Raw genomic sequence first — 15,116 nt, 5'->3', positions numbered from 1 at the left:
TAAGGAGTAACTAGGTTGTTCGGCGCTTCTTGTTATGATTGACATAAAGGATAAGGTGTATGATGAAATCAGTGCTGGTCAATTGAAAGCATACAGCGTGTTAAGTTGAGAGTATTGTGAAGTCAAGAGTTGTGTCTCTGGAGTTTTTCTCTTGATCCTTTCCATTGGGGAAGTGGGCTTAGTCCCAGATTGTGGACTTAGTCCCAGACTGTGGGCTTACTACTGATCTATTATTATGGAGGGCATAAATCTAAGAGACATTAGCTAAGAGTATATATTTAGAAGGCACTAAAGTACCAAGGTGAAACAACGTGAAATGATTAACTAGCTAAGCAGCCTCCAAGTTGAGAGCAGGGTCATCTGACATTTCCTAAAACTATGCTCCATTAATAGATAATACCAATATTTTATTAAGCTCTTTACACAGAGGTACTAAGCCTAGACTGACTTCATCTCTATGTATATCAGCTTCCCCATTAGTAAAATGTAGTTTAAAATAGAATCTACCACAAAGGGTCATTGGGAGGATTATGAATTGGTATTCACAAAGAATTTAGCACAAAGCCAGAAAATTTTAAAAGATCTACAAATGTTAGTATTCTTGATATTATATATCCCACCTAAATACTTTTCAAATCTGCCACTTTTCCAAGTCTATAGACTTCTACTGCTACCACCCTAGTCCTGGCCACCATCATCACTCATCCTGAATTGCTGCAATTTTGTCTCTAAATTGGCTCTCACTATGTACACTCTTGCCTCAAATACATCCATGAAGTATATAAAGTAATACTTTTGATAACATCTTTGAGATATCCCTATACCATCAACTGATTCAAATTGTACAACTCACATGTTTTTAATATACTCACAGAGATGTGCAAATATCGCCACCATATAATTTTAGGACATTGACATTACTCCCAAAAGAAACTGCACACCCATTAGCAGCCATTCCCCATTGCCCCCTGACACAGCCCTGGAAACTATTCACCCACTTCCTATCTCTATAGATTTGCTTATTCTGAACTGAATGGAATCATACAATATGTGGTCATCTGTGACTGGCTTCTTAAAATATTATTTTCAAGGTTCCTTCGTATTTTAGTGTGTATCAGTACTTCACTCCTTTTTACTGTCAGAATAATATTCTCTTGTATGGATAAACCACAGTTCCATTGACCAGTTGAGAGATATTTAGGATGTTTCCACTTTTTGACTATTATATATAATGGTGCTATGACATTCATCTACAAGTTTTGGTGTGGCATACGTTTTTATTTATCTTAGGTATGTACCTAAAAGTGGAATTTCACACTGATATAACTTTCTTAACATTCTGAGGAACTGTCACGCTGTTTTCCAAAGTGGCAGCACCATTTTCCAATGCCATCAAAAATGTATGATAATTCCAATTTTCTCATGGTCTTGTCAACACTTCTTATCATCTGACTTTTTGGTTTTAGCCATCTCAGTGGGTGTGATATCTCACTGCGCATTTAATTTATGTATTTCCCTAATGACTGATGATGTTGACCATCTTTTTATGAGCTTATTGACCATGTGTATATATTCTTTATAGAAATGTCTATTCGAATTGTTGCCCATTTTGTAGTTGGGTTGTCTTTATTGTTGAATTATAAATATTTCTATGTATTCTGGATCCATGTCCCTTATCAGATGTATGATTTTCAAATATTTTGTCTTTTCACTTCCTCAGTGCTGTCCTTTGAGGTAAATATGTTTTTTAATTTTTATGAAATCTGATTTGTCTATTTGCTTTCTTGTCACTTGTGCTTTTGGTGTCAGAATTAAGAAACTGTTGCCTATCAAAGGGCATGAGGAGCTACTTCTATGTTTTCTTCTAAGAGTTTTATACTTCTAGTTCATATTTAGGTCTATAATCCATTTTTAATTAATTTTTGAATAGAGTAGAACATAAGGATGCACTTCATCCTTTTGTATGTGACTATCCAGTTGTTTCTGCACCATGTGTTCAAAAGACACTTCTTTCCTCTTAACATGGTCTTGGCACCCTTGTCAAAATTCAGTTGACCATAAAGATTTATTTCTGGACTCTCAAGTCTACTTCATTGATCTACATGTCTACCCTTATACAAGTACCACACTGTTTTGTGTTCTGTCACTTTTTAGTAAGTTTTCAAACTGGGAAGTGTAAGTCCTCAAAGTTTGTTCTTTTTCCAATTTTTTTTTTTTTTTTTTTTTTTTTTTTAGCTATTCTGGGTCCCTTACATTTCCATGTGAATTTTAGGATCAGCTTATTAATTTCTACATGAAAGCTGGCTGGGATTTTTCATATGGATTGCACTGAATCTATAGATCAATTTGGAGACTATTGCCATCTTACCCATACTAATTCTTCTTATCCCTGAACACAGAATGTCTTTACATTAATTTAGGTCATCTTTAATTTCTTTTAACACTCTTTTTTGTAGGTTTCAGAGTATATATTTTGCATTTTTGAGTGTGTGTGAAATTTATTCCTAAGGATTTTATTCTTTTTGATGCTATTGTAAAGGGGAATTAATTTCATGTTAAATTTTTTGTAGCTAGTGTACAAAATTGCAATTAATTTCTGTATATTGAGGCTGTATCTTCCAATCTTTCTGAACTCATTTATTAGTTTTAATAGTTTTTAGTGGATTTCTTAGGATTCTCTATGTACAACTACATGTCATCTGTGACTAAGGATAGTTTTACTTCTTTTTCTTTGGGATTTGTTTTATTTCATTTTCTTAATTGCTTTGATTAGACTCTCCAGTGCAGTGATGATTACATGTGATAAGAGTGCACATCACTGTGTTGCTCCTGATTTTAGGGGGAAATATTCAATCTTTTACTATTAAATATGATGTTAGCTGTAGGTGTTTTACAGTTGCCCTTTATTGTGTTGAAGAAATTCCTTTCTTTTCCTAGTTGATTGAACTTTTTCTTCATGAATTTTTTTTTAATGCTTTTTCTGCATTTACTGATACGATCATATGGTTTTTTTTTTAATTTTATTTATTTATTTATTTATTTATTTATTTTTATTTATGGCTGTGTTGGGTCTTCGTTTCTGTGCGAGGGCTTTCTCTAGTTGCAGCAAGTGGGGGCCACTCTTCATCGCAGTGCGCGGGCCTCTCACTATCGTGGCCTCTCTTGTTGCGGAGCACAGGCTCCAGACACACAGGCTCAGTAGTTGTGGCTCACGGGCCTAGTTGCTCCACGGCATGTGGGATCTTCCCAGACCAGGGCTCGAACCCGTGTCCCCTGCATTGGCAGGCAGATTCTCAACCACTGCGCCACCAGGGAAGCCCAATCATATGGTTTTTGTTTTTTATTCTATTTGTATAGTGTATTACATTAATTAGTTTTTAGATGTTAAACTACCCTTTATTCCTAGGATAAATCCTACATGGTTGTGGTAAAAATTTTGTTTTATGTATGTTGCTTGATTTGGTTTTCTAGCATTTTTCAAAGGATTTTTGCATCTATATTTAAAAGAGATATTGATCTGTAGTTTTCTTCTCTTGTGATGTCTTTGTTGTGTTTTGATATCAAGGTAATACTGGCCTCATAGAATGAGTTACAAAGTGTTCCCTCCTCTTCTATTTTTGGAAGAGTGTGTGAAGTATTCACATACTTGTGAATTTTCAAAATTTCTTTTTGATTTCATTCCTTTGTGATTTTACTTTTTATGGTTTCAATCCTTTTACATTTATTGATATTTGTATTATGGTCTAACACATTGTCTATCCTGGAGAATTTACCTTATGCACTTGAGAACAATGTGCATTCTGCTGTTGTTAGGTGGAGTCTTCTATAAATATCTGCTAGGTACATTCAGGTTATAGTGTTTTATGAGTCTTCTATTTCCTTGTTGATCTTCTGCCTACTTGTTATATCTATTACTAAAAGTGTGGTATTTAATTCTCCATTTATTATTTCTTCATTTTCCCTTGTTCAGTTTGGCTAAAGTTTTGTCAACCTTGTTGATCTTTTCAAAAAATGAACTTTTTCTTCCTTTCAATTGTGTCAATTTTTTCTTTATGTATTTTGGGGTTTTGTTGTTAGGGACATATATATTTACAATATTTGTTGTTCTGATGAATTGACCCTGTTACTGTTATAAAATGTCCTTCTTCATCCTTAGTAACCATTTTTATCATAATATCTACTTTGTCCAATATTATTGCTGCCACTTACTGTGTTACTGTGATGACATATTTTTTTCCATTGTGTTACATTCCAACCTACTTTTGTGTTTGAATTTAAAAGGTGTCTCTCGTAGAAGCCATTTCTATCATTGTTCTTATACTTTTCTTTAATTCATTAGACATGGTTTCCTTTGGTTCTTCGAACATATTCATAATAGCTGGTTTACAGGCTTTTTAATTAGCCTAATATCTGGACTTCCTCAGGAACAGTTCTTATTGACTGCTTTTTCTCCTTGTGTATAGGCCATACTTCCCTGTTTCTTTACATGTCTTCTAAATTTTTTTGTTTAAAATTGGTCATTATAAATAATTTGGCATATAAATAAGTACATTGTGGCAACTCTGAAATCAGAACCCCCACTCGTGCAGGGTTTTTGTGTTGCTGTTGCTGCTTTGCTACTGTTCATTTAGTGAATTTCTTGGTCAAATTCTGCAAACTCCGTGTTCCTTGTTATGTCTAACCACTGACTGAAGACTCTGCTTAATTATATCTCAGTGGTCAGCTAATGATTGGACAGAGATTTTCTTAAATGCCTTGAACCAGGAAGTCCCTCACTCTTTGCTATGGGGCTCTGTTTGTGTGGTAGGGTACATCTTCCACCCTCCAAAAGTTTACAAATCTGCGTCAGCCTTTATTTCCTGCTTGCACGGACCCTTAAGGTCAGCAGAGGTGAAAGGGCCTTCTTAGGTCTTTTTTGGGTATGTGCACTGGCCTGTACATGTGCATGGCCTTCTAAATCCCCAGGAATATGTTAGAGCTTTTCAAAGCCCCTATAGACATCTTATTCCCAGATTTTTTTTTTCTTTTTTTTTTTTTTTGTCAGTCTCTTGCAAAACTGCCTTAGGCAGTTGTGGTGTTAAACAAATGCCAGTGATTGTCAGCAGATGCCCTGAAAAAAGGGGCTTTTCACACTGAGTGATCCCTGAGTCAGATCAAAAGGAAACAAGCCCTGTGAATCAGTTCTTCCAGGGAGCTGCCAGGCAGGTCAAATAGTGACAACTCTCGGAGGATAAGGCTTTTTGAGAAGCTCCATAACCTTGATGCCCCTTCCAGTGGTTGTTAGCCTTTTGGACTTCATAGTTACCATGGTGCAAGGCTGCTACTTTTCAAAACTACTGGAGAGGTGGGGAGCCGGAGATAGGAAAACAGCAAGTTAAAACACCACAATTTCATTGTTCTTACTGAGTTTCAACTATTTTTCTTAATAAAACAGTCCTTAAATTTTCGCAAGCCTTTGGTTAATTTCTAGAGTTCTGAAAAAGCTGATTTTTGCAATTCTTGCCACTACTGTTTTTATAAAGGAGTGTGTTTTTGATGTCCTTACCTTGCCACTCTGGAAATTCTTCTCCTAAAGCAATATCTTTAAACGCATAGTCTAAGTATTTAACTCCTCTTCCTAAAATTATGTAATAGCTTCCCTTTAACTTTCAAATAAAATCCCAAAAATGACCTACAAAGCCCCACATAATCTGGCCCCTCCCTCCCTCTTAGCCTCAAACTTCACGTTCTCCCCCTAGACTTCCTTTCAATACCTATAATAAACCTTCTTCCCGCTGCCCTTTTGCACAGATTATTCCTTCGCCTATAACCCTCTCCCTCTCCTCATTCCAACCCCATTCCTATCAACTAACTCCTATCTCTCAGGTCTCACAGTAAATGCCACTTCCTGGGGAGCCTTCTCTGACTCACAAGTTAGATTCAGTCTCTCCATCAAATGCTCTCACAGCACCCTGCCTATTTCCTTCATAGCACTTATCATGACTGTAACAAAATGTAATTTGTGTATTTGTTGAATTTTAAGATCCATGATGGCAGAGATTTAATCTGGTTCAGAGGCAAATGTTCAATAAATGTTTGTTAAAACAATGAATGAATAAACAGAAGAAAAGAATAAATGCATTATGCAAACACCTGGCCACAAAGTTGTTCTGTTTTGGGGAAAGTTGATGAGGAAAGGGACAAGTAACCTCACTAAAGCAGCTCTGAAACTCCCTATACACGTAACTGCTTCAGCCAGTGCAGCTTCTCAGAATATCTATGGTGAAAATTAAAGAGGATTATGGTCTTACTATGAAAATCTCTGATCTAAATTTCTTGTTTTATAGATAAACGTATCAACTCCAAGGGAGCAAGGAATTTTTTCAAGAGTTGTCAGACAGCAAATTACATGAGGAAATTTTAAAATATCCATGCCCAGCCTGTCCCCGTATTTTATCTGTCATAAATTTGCTTTTAATGTGGCCCAAGAGCATGGGTATTTTTGAAAAGCTCGCTAAATAATTCCAACATGCAGCCAGGTTTCCTGAGAACTGTTATAGGTAAAAAGTATCTTGTCTCAGGCTTCCCTGGTGGCGCAGTGGTTGAGAGTCTGCCTGCTAGTGCAAGAGGCACGGGTTCGGGCCCTGGTCTGGGAGGATCCCACATGCCGCGGAGTGACTGAGCCCGTGAGCCACAACTACTGAGCCTGTGCGTCTGGAGCCTGTGCTCCGCAACAAGAGAGGCCGTGATAGTGAGAGGCCCGCGCACCGCGATGAAGAGTGGCCCCCGCTTGCCACAATTAGAGAAAGCCCTCGCACAGAAACGAAGACCCAACACAGCCATAAAAATAAAGAAATAAATAAATATTAAAAAAAAAAAAAAGTATCTTGTCTCAGGTTTGTTCCTGTCAACCTTCCATTCAAGGTGCTCCAGTCCTCACAGCAAGGAACATAATAAGATTTGGGGACAGTCTGATAAATGATCATCTCAGAAAGATAGGAATATAAGCAACGCGGGTGTTGGTCCTCAACCAAAAAACTAAAGCAAAGGTACTCTTCACATTTGAAGTAACAGAAAAAGCTTGTCACTGGGGAACAGACAACCTGTTTTCTGCTAATAAACTCTAGGGTGGCTTTTGTGGCTGCCTTGATTAATTGGTGACGATGAAATAACCAGTGCTCAGGGATACATGAGACGGCAAAGGATTGTAAGTGACAATTTGCTGTTAAAATTCATCGGGCCCTGCAAAGCGCCTTGATTAATGAAGTCGCTGTGCCTGCCTCTGCTCTGAGGAGGGGGCCACTGTGGGAGGGAAGGGAAAAGAAAATTGCAAGGATGCTCTCGCTAAAGAGGTTCGGCACCCGGTTGCATTTAATCTATCTGCCGTTCCATTATGCAAGTACCTTCTCCCTCTCAGTTGTTCGCTGGCGCTGCCATTAATCACAGACTGCTGCAAAGAAAAGGCGAGTAGGGGGGAGGTAGGGGAGACACAGCTGTCCTTCCCGGCTTGTGGCGGGGGAGGATGATGGGTAAGCAGGGGGCCCAGGAGGGGAACTGCTGGGTTATGACCAACCAGAGGAACTTAAAACAGGATTCACAGAGTTGAGCCTCAGCAGGCACAGCTGGATGCGCCACCCCCCCACCCCTCCCCCGCCACTGGCTCTGTGGAGGTGCTTGGTGCACATCGCCATCTACAGCTAACTGTGTAAACTGCTGCGAGGGAACCGCTGAGCTCCAGAAAAGGCCCAGAAATCAGAGCACTCGCAAATCCAGTGGCTTTAGCAAGTCCGTGTGCTGGCCAGGGAGGCAGGACAGCATTGGCTTCCGTGACACTGGGCTGCCTTCTTTGGTGCTTGGCCCTACAGCGTGTCGTCCTGCACAAGGTTTAGCTAGTGCCCATGGAAACGGGCCATAAAGAATGGATTCCCATGAAATCATTTGAATGAGCTCTTTTGTCCCTAGAGAAAAAACAACAGCCTGTCCCCATATTCGCAATTTACCCAGTTAGAGAGGGTTGCTGCATTGCATTGGACCTTTCTTTGAAAACAGTCTTAAAATTTTTCTGAAGTCAGTGTTAAAATCTCTTTATGCTACTATATTCGATGTAAGGAAATTTCAGTTTTAAGGTTATAGAGTCATATTCTCCAAGTTGCATTATGTTTAACACCTGAATACTTTCTAATACATGATGAATAACAAACAAGTCAGTATTTGTACAGCCCAAAATTCTAATATGTCAGGAATGGAAGGGTCTATTTGGAGTCTCTCTTCCTCAACAGTGTTCCTAAAGTGTATTAAGAGTTTGTGAACATGATCTCATCTAATACACACAAAACCTGTTGTAGACAATACAGGTATCCCCATTTTACAGATGAGAATAATTCAGATGAGAGGTTTTCAAAATATCTAGGTAGCTCCCTCAAGGTCCCACAGCTACAAATTTCCTTCAAACTTTGGTTCAATCAATAAAATAAAGGCATCCTCCCATGCTCCGTGAATGTTACTATTTCTCTATGAGGACAATGGGGCTAATTCACCAGCAGAAGATGTCATCCCAGCTCTGCTAGTATTAGCTGTATGACTTTGAACCAGTCACTTGACCTCTCTAAGCCTACCCTCTTTTTTGTCTGTACACTGATAAAGTTGGGTGAATGGATTAACTCTGGGATGCTAGAATAGAAGTTGAACATTTTTTAAAAAGATACTGAAGCTCGAGGCCTCTTAGCTTGCAAAATGGAAGTGACTCAGTGATTGAAAGGAGTCAGATACAACTGGACTATTTCACTGTTTATGACAACACAAGGCACTGGTCATCCCTGGACCACTCCCCCAACCCACCTCTCTCCTTTGCTTTGGGCAGTAGGCCCCAATTATTGACAGGTGGAAGCATCTTTCCATCCTTGCCTTTGACATGCAGTATGGGAGACAGCTTTGAATTTGATGGAGTAAAGAGCCTGTCTGCCTTCCTGCTTCACAGCATTCAAAGAAAGCTTACCTGCACAAGTGCGTGTTGGCAGCACATGGGCCACTTCTAAGAGGACTGCACATCAGGATCAAGACATGGAGAGCAACTACTCCCTGGAAATGTTTAAACAAAGAAAAAGGTATAGTCTAAGAATCTTCAGATTTTTTTTTACAATCTCTTTAATGAAGCCAGCTTGGGATAGGACATGGTTGACAGCATTTCCCCAGACAGAATGTTAAATACTGCCTTCAAACCAGAAAATTACTCATTGATTTGACCTGTAAAAAGATAAACGTTCTATTCAACTCTTTTCTATTCCAGTGTGGGCTTTATTGTTTTTAGTGAAACAATCTGAGCCAGCCTCCTAATGAAGCAACCCAGCATATAAACACAGCAAGTATATGGCACAGGCACAGAGCCCTTGCCAACCGAACGCAGCACCCCAGAAGGCCACCCACAGCTGCTGAGAGCAGGGTGTGCACACCAGCTTAACAAGGTGGCTGCCTGACCGCAGCACGACAGCAGATACACAGCCCAGGAGCAAACAGACATGGCGAATGAAAACTCTGGCTAAGGATGGAGCAGAAACAAGAACTTATAATTCACTGCCTCAAGAGTCTCTGAAGTCACTACCATTTCAGCTTTGGCTAAAGACAATTTTCATCATGACAGGTGACTGCCATCTGTAAGACCCTGTCAGACCACATATGCCTAATAATGGTCTCTCATTTTTACCCAGTGTTTTACAGCTCACATAGGGCCACCGCGTGCCCAGTCTCATTTGATTCTCTTAACAACACTATTAAACATGTGGTACAGGTACTCACTGCACTGGCTGCATTTTGTTTTTCAGAGAGATGCTATCAAGTAGTATTGTATCTATTTGTTGGTGCAGCGAGCTCGTATGGAGGGTCTGCTCTGTTCCAGGCACTCGGAGAAGATGGAGGAGCACACAGAAGGAAGCAGACAAAGTGGAGGTGAGTCCAATATGGCCTCCATGTTAATGTTTTCAAGGAGTTAATCTCAAGAGGAGGCAGAAGGGTAGACAGATAACTCTAATTCAATCTTGACAGAACTGAGAGGGAGGTATTCATAATCCCGAAGGGGAGTAGTGATGTGATTCTCAAGAGTTTTCTAAATGGTAAAAAGAATTTAAGTAAACTTTTCATTCTGATTCTTAGAAAAAATGTTATAATTATGAAACAATATGCACTTTGAGTTTTTAGATTAGTTAATAAGCTTATGAAATATTTTATTATTACTTATTTTCTTAAGACTAACAACAAAACTTCCAGGTAAGACAAGCAGGCACTTTTATCCTTATTTTACAGAGGCTCATGGAAGTTGAATGGCTTGTGCAAGGCAACAGGTCAGGAATTCGAATTTACTAGGGAATTGCTTGATGCTCAGTTCAAATCTGGATTCTAATCCAGATGCTTCTCAAATTTAATGAATACAAAAACCACTTGGGGATCTTGTTCAATTATAGATTCAGGTTCGTCAGTCTGGAGTGGGGTCTGAAAGTCAGCATCGCTAACAAGCTGCCTGGTGATACTGATGCTGCTGGCCCATGGACCTGGCTTTGAGTAACAAGGATCCAGAGTGATGTCTTTGCCCTAGATGTGTGTATTATAAAAAGACGGGGGTGGGGGGCACAATCAGAGTGCATGAATGCTAGCAACAATGAATTGGTTTATCAGAAATTAGAGGGAAGGCGGCACCTTCAAGATGGCGAAGGAGTAAGACGTGGAGATCACCTTCCTCCCCACAAATACATCAAAAATACATCTACATGTGGAACAACTCCTACAGAACACCTACTGAATGCTGGCAGAAGACCTCAGACTTCCCAAAAGGCAAGAAACTCCCCACATACCTGGGTAGGGCAAAAGAAAAAAGAAAAAACAGAGACAAAAGAATAGATAGCTAGTGGGAAGCAGCTGCATAGCACAGGGTGATCAGCTCGGTTCTTTGTGACCACCTAGAGGGGTGGGATAGGGTGGGAGAGAGACGCAAGAAGGAGCGGTATGGGGATATATGTATACATATAGCTGATTCAGTTTTTTATACAGCAGAAACTAACACAACATTGTAAAGCAATTATACTCCAATAAAAATGTTAAAAAAAAAAAAAGAAATTTGAGGGAAAAATAGTAGAAAATTAGGGGAAAACATACTGGAAATTGAATGTTTATACAAGGCCTCATATACTAGTGAAAACATGGACTCATTAGAAATATTTACCACTGTTTTGTTCCTATCGTTGGCTTAATCCTTATTGTTCATGCTGCATGCTCAGATATATATATATATCTTTGATTAATTAAGAATAGGAAAACAAATTTAGTATTAATGCAGTTCAAGTAGTAGATGGAGATTAAGAGAAGGAATACTTGGTAGTGAAAATGTTGGGATCTAATCCAAACCCCTTATTTTATGGAGTTGTTTTTATTTGTTGCTTTGTTTTATCTTTTGTGGGTTTTGTGTATTGGTTTTGCGTTAGATTAGGCCCATAAATATTAAGTAACTAAGCAAAGGTTTAAGAGTAAGCAAATAGAAGAGCCAGAACCAGATCCCTAATGTTCTGACTTCACGTTAATAATAAATAATCGTTACCATTTAATAATTTATTAAATTATTACCATTTAATAATAGCCTATTATGTGCCAGTCACTTACATTAATTATCACATTAAATCATCAAAATAACTGTGAGGAAAAAATCTTATATCACCATTTTAAAGGCGAGGAATCTGAACCTCAGAGACATGCAGTAACTTGCCCAAGGAAACACAGCAAGTAAAATGTTTATCCAGAAATGGAGCCTAAATCTCTACCCCAAAGCCCATTCTTGTAATTGAAATCCCAGTTCCAATTCTCTCAAGTTGCTGTTAGACTCCAGGATCATTATACTGGGTATTTGAGCACTGGAGAAGTTGCTGGTTTATTTATTTGAAACTGGGCTCTTTCCGAAACAGCCTGTGAGGTCTAGAGGAAATGTGAACAGAGAGCCGCCCTGAGTTCCACCCATAGCAATGTTCCCCTCAGCAGCAGATCAGTATGTTGCCATTCCTCTAAAAACCTCTGAAACTTTCACTGCTACAGACACACAAAAAGAGGGGCATTCATCTCAGAAAGAGACTGGTGAGAATGCAAACCGAATTTTCTACCTTTTGCCCTATGGGTGCAGCAGAATAAACACAAGTTTAGGCATCAAATAAATCCAGATTTACATCCAACTCTCCACTTATTGTGCTGGCTTGTGATCACTGACAAATCACTGTTCTCTCTGAGCGATTTTTATCATCTGATAAAAGAGAAATAATACCACCTGCTTCACTGGACGGTAGTGAGGATTAAATAAGCTTGTGTAGGTAAAGCCCCTGGCACAGGTGAAGAACCAAACAAATATATCAGTAGCCCTTATTCGATGAGCTAGTTACCACCTTAGGAAACACAATTTACTTCTGGCGTGTCTCAGCCAGATCATGGGCTGCCAACAGAAGTTGCCCTCTTGGCTTGAATTAATCCAGAATGAAAAACCTGAGCATTTGTTTATCCAACCTTATTTTGGGCATATTCCAAAATACTGATGCTGGATGGCCATAGGCTAATGACAGCATCCATTCTGAAAATAAATGTCACTTGGCAAAGACCACTAATGTGGCCAGAGCAGAAGCAGTGTGACCAACCAGAGGACAGTGTCCATTTCTCAGGGAAAGTATCAGACTGGATAGATCCTAATTTGGACTTCATTTTTAATCTCTTTCTATTGCCAACTAAAAATTGTCACTCAACATCGGGTTCTAGAAGAATGAAGTCACTAGTCACTGCAGTCACTGGCCTTCAGCACACCCTCAAAGGAGTTCAGGGAGGAGATCAGGAATGAGGCCCTCTGTGCTCTGGAAGAACTGGCAGAATGGGCCTTGAAAGGATTAGATATTTTGGGGAGAAGGTTTTATGAGCCCAATTTCTTGCATCTTCTCATATCTAGAAAAACACTAAAATCGGTAACGGGGACATGTGTTCCTCGTGACCAGCAGCAAGCTTCTTGTGACTAGCAGCCAGCCTCTGCCAACATGTGTGCTTGACTGCACACCTCCCACTTCACTAAAATCACATGTATATTGACCCTCTCCCTTCACTCTTCGGAGTAGTTCCTCAGAGCTATCTGAGAGGCTGTCTCCTGGGCTACAGTCTGCATTCTGCCCCAAGTAAAACTTAATTCACAACTCCCACGTTATGCATTTTTTTTCAGTTGACACTATCAGGGTTGGAAAGTTGAGTCTGACGAAGTCATTTCTCCCCTGTCCCCCCAGCCCAATCATGTTTTGCTTACCTCACTCAGACTGAAAAAAAAAAAAAAAAAAAAATCAATTTTCCCAGCTAGCACTCCAAAGGAAGCAAGCATGAACAGAAGAGCACTATGGTGCCAAACTGGTTATACTGTGACATCTTGGAAAGTAAAAGGGTGGACGGTGAAACACAACAATGCAACCCTGTCTTTCCTGTCTTTAAAAACAGAGAATGATGGTTTTGTTCAGGGAACTAAAACAAAACCCTGGGGGGAGAAAACTAAACTTTAATTTTTAAAGACTTCTAGTGCTCAGTGAAACCAACTGATGCCTCTGATTCTTTTGCTCTATTCAGGCTCTCCGTGCACAGTCAGCACCAGACCTCCCATATTCAAACAGACTGACAAATAATGATTTTTAACACCACCAGTGAAGGACTTCTCAGTCGGCTCTAGAGAACACATGTGTGGAATGAGTTTTGCAAGTTGACTCAAGTCAGCCCCAGCTGGATCCCTTCTCCTGCTGAAAAGGCAAGCCCAGACAGGCAGCCTGGATTCCAGCAAAGAGCAATCTGCCATCCAGTGCAGCCACAGCTTTCTGAGAATCCCCTGTACTTCCTAAGACATGGGTCACTCTACAGAGTCAGAAAGGGAATAGGTTAGACCTGAGTAAAAAGATATTTGGGGTTGAAGTGGATGAAGAGTAGGGAATTTAGGACTCCCTTCTCAATGTTGTGAGAAACTGAAAAGTCTACCATGACTTGACTTAGCTCACTTCTCCAGTCTGCCCTTGAAGCTCCAGCCAATTTAATTACAGTTCCTTGAACTAGCCCTGCCTGCTCTCACATTACAGGTTAGCTCAACAATTGTGTCCTCCAAATATATTCCCTTTCAGTAGCACTTACCCCACTGCATTGAAAATGCCTGTTTTTTAACCCCTATTCTCTAGGATATGGCGAGTTCTTTGAGCATGGTGGGCTGGATCTTTTTCATTCTTGTGCCTTCAGTGCCTGCTAATAGGTATTTATTAATATTTTGGAATGAATGCTAAGTGCATGAATAAATAAATAAAAGAATGAGAAAAGGTTGCTGTTTCTGACCCTATCACCAGTAGGCTCTTGAAAACATATTAAGCCATACCATTTAATGAGTTCTCACTTTGTGCTAGTAACAAGCTAAGTGCTTTATATACAGTGTTCCTTTTCATCTTCACACTACCACTGTGAGATAGTAAAAACTATTAGCCTCATTTCAGCAGGAAAAAAAAAAAAATTAGAGTCTTGGGAAATAGAGAAACTTACACAAGTTCACACGTTTAAAAAGTAACAGTCAAGATTTGCATCACGATGTGTTGTCTCCCTATGATACTCAAGATGTGAACAAATGCTAAGGGCACTCAGGGTATAGAATATTTAAATTCCTCTCTTGAAGCTATTTATTTTTTTCATTCATTCATCCATCCACCAGTTTTCATATCCATTAAGTATTTATTTAGAACCTACTTTAAATGGGGCTCTGTGTGAGGCTCCAGGGGATGCAAAGTGAACAACACCCCTTATTTTCAAAGAGTTTTCTGTTTAGTTGGAAAGATGATGACACAGAGAGCTGCAATATTAAGTTAAATCCCTCAAAAGCTATGAAATGTAAAAGAAATTAAAGGAGAAAATAATCTCAATCACAGTAGTTTTTAAACAGACCCTTTGTCTCTTTCCACCCCCCAAATGGTACCCCACCTGCTCCACCAGCAGGAATCCAAGAAGTAGCACATCTTTTTTTTTTTTTTTAATTAATTAATTTATTTATTTATTTTGGGCTGTGTTGGGTCTTCGTTGCTGCACATGGGCTTTAGTTGTGGCGAGCGGGGGCTGCTCTTTGTTGC

At 39.4% G+C, this 15,116-nt stretch overlaps 1 long non-coding RNA gene across 2 annotated transcripts in view; it reads right to left on the bottom strand.

Annotated features, from left to right (window-relative positions):
• Positions 1 to 11,126, bottom strand: part of LOC309606575 — a 402,482-nt gene extending 391,356 nt beyond the window's left edge. For both annotated transcript variants that reach the window (XR_014231932.1, XR_014231933.1), the window contains exon 1: positions 8,975 to 11,126. This is a non-coding gene — a long non-coding RNA (uncharacterized lncRNA). The remainder of the gene's footprint in view (positions 1 to 8,974) is intronic.
• Between the last annotated feature and the right edge of the window lie 3,990 nt (positions 11,127 to 15,116).

This window comes from Balaenoptera borealis, assembly GCF_965194805.1.
Source record: "Balaenoptera borealis genome assembly, chromosome: 11".
NCBI lineage: Eukaryota > Metazoa > Chordata > Mammalia > Artiodactyla > Balaenopteridae > Balaenoptera > Balaenoptera borealis.
Note: the sequence above shows the minus strand (reverse complement) of the source record. Positions and strands in the feature narration are given on the sequence as shown.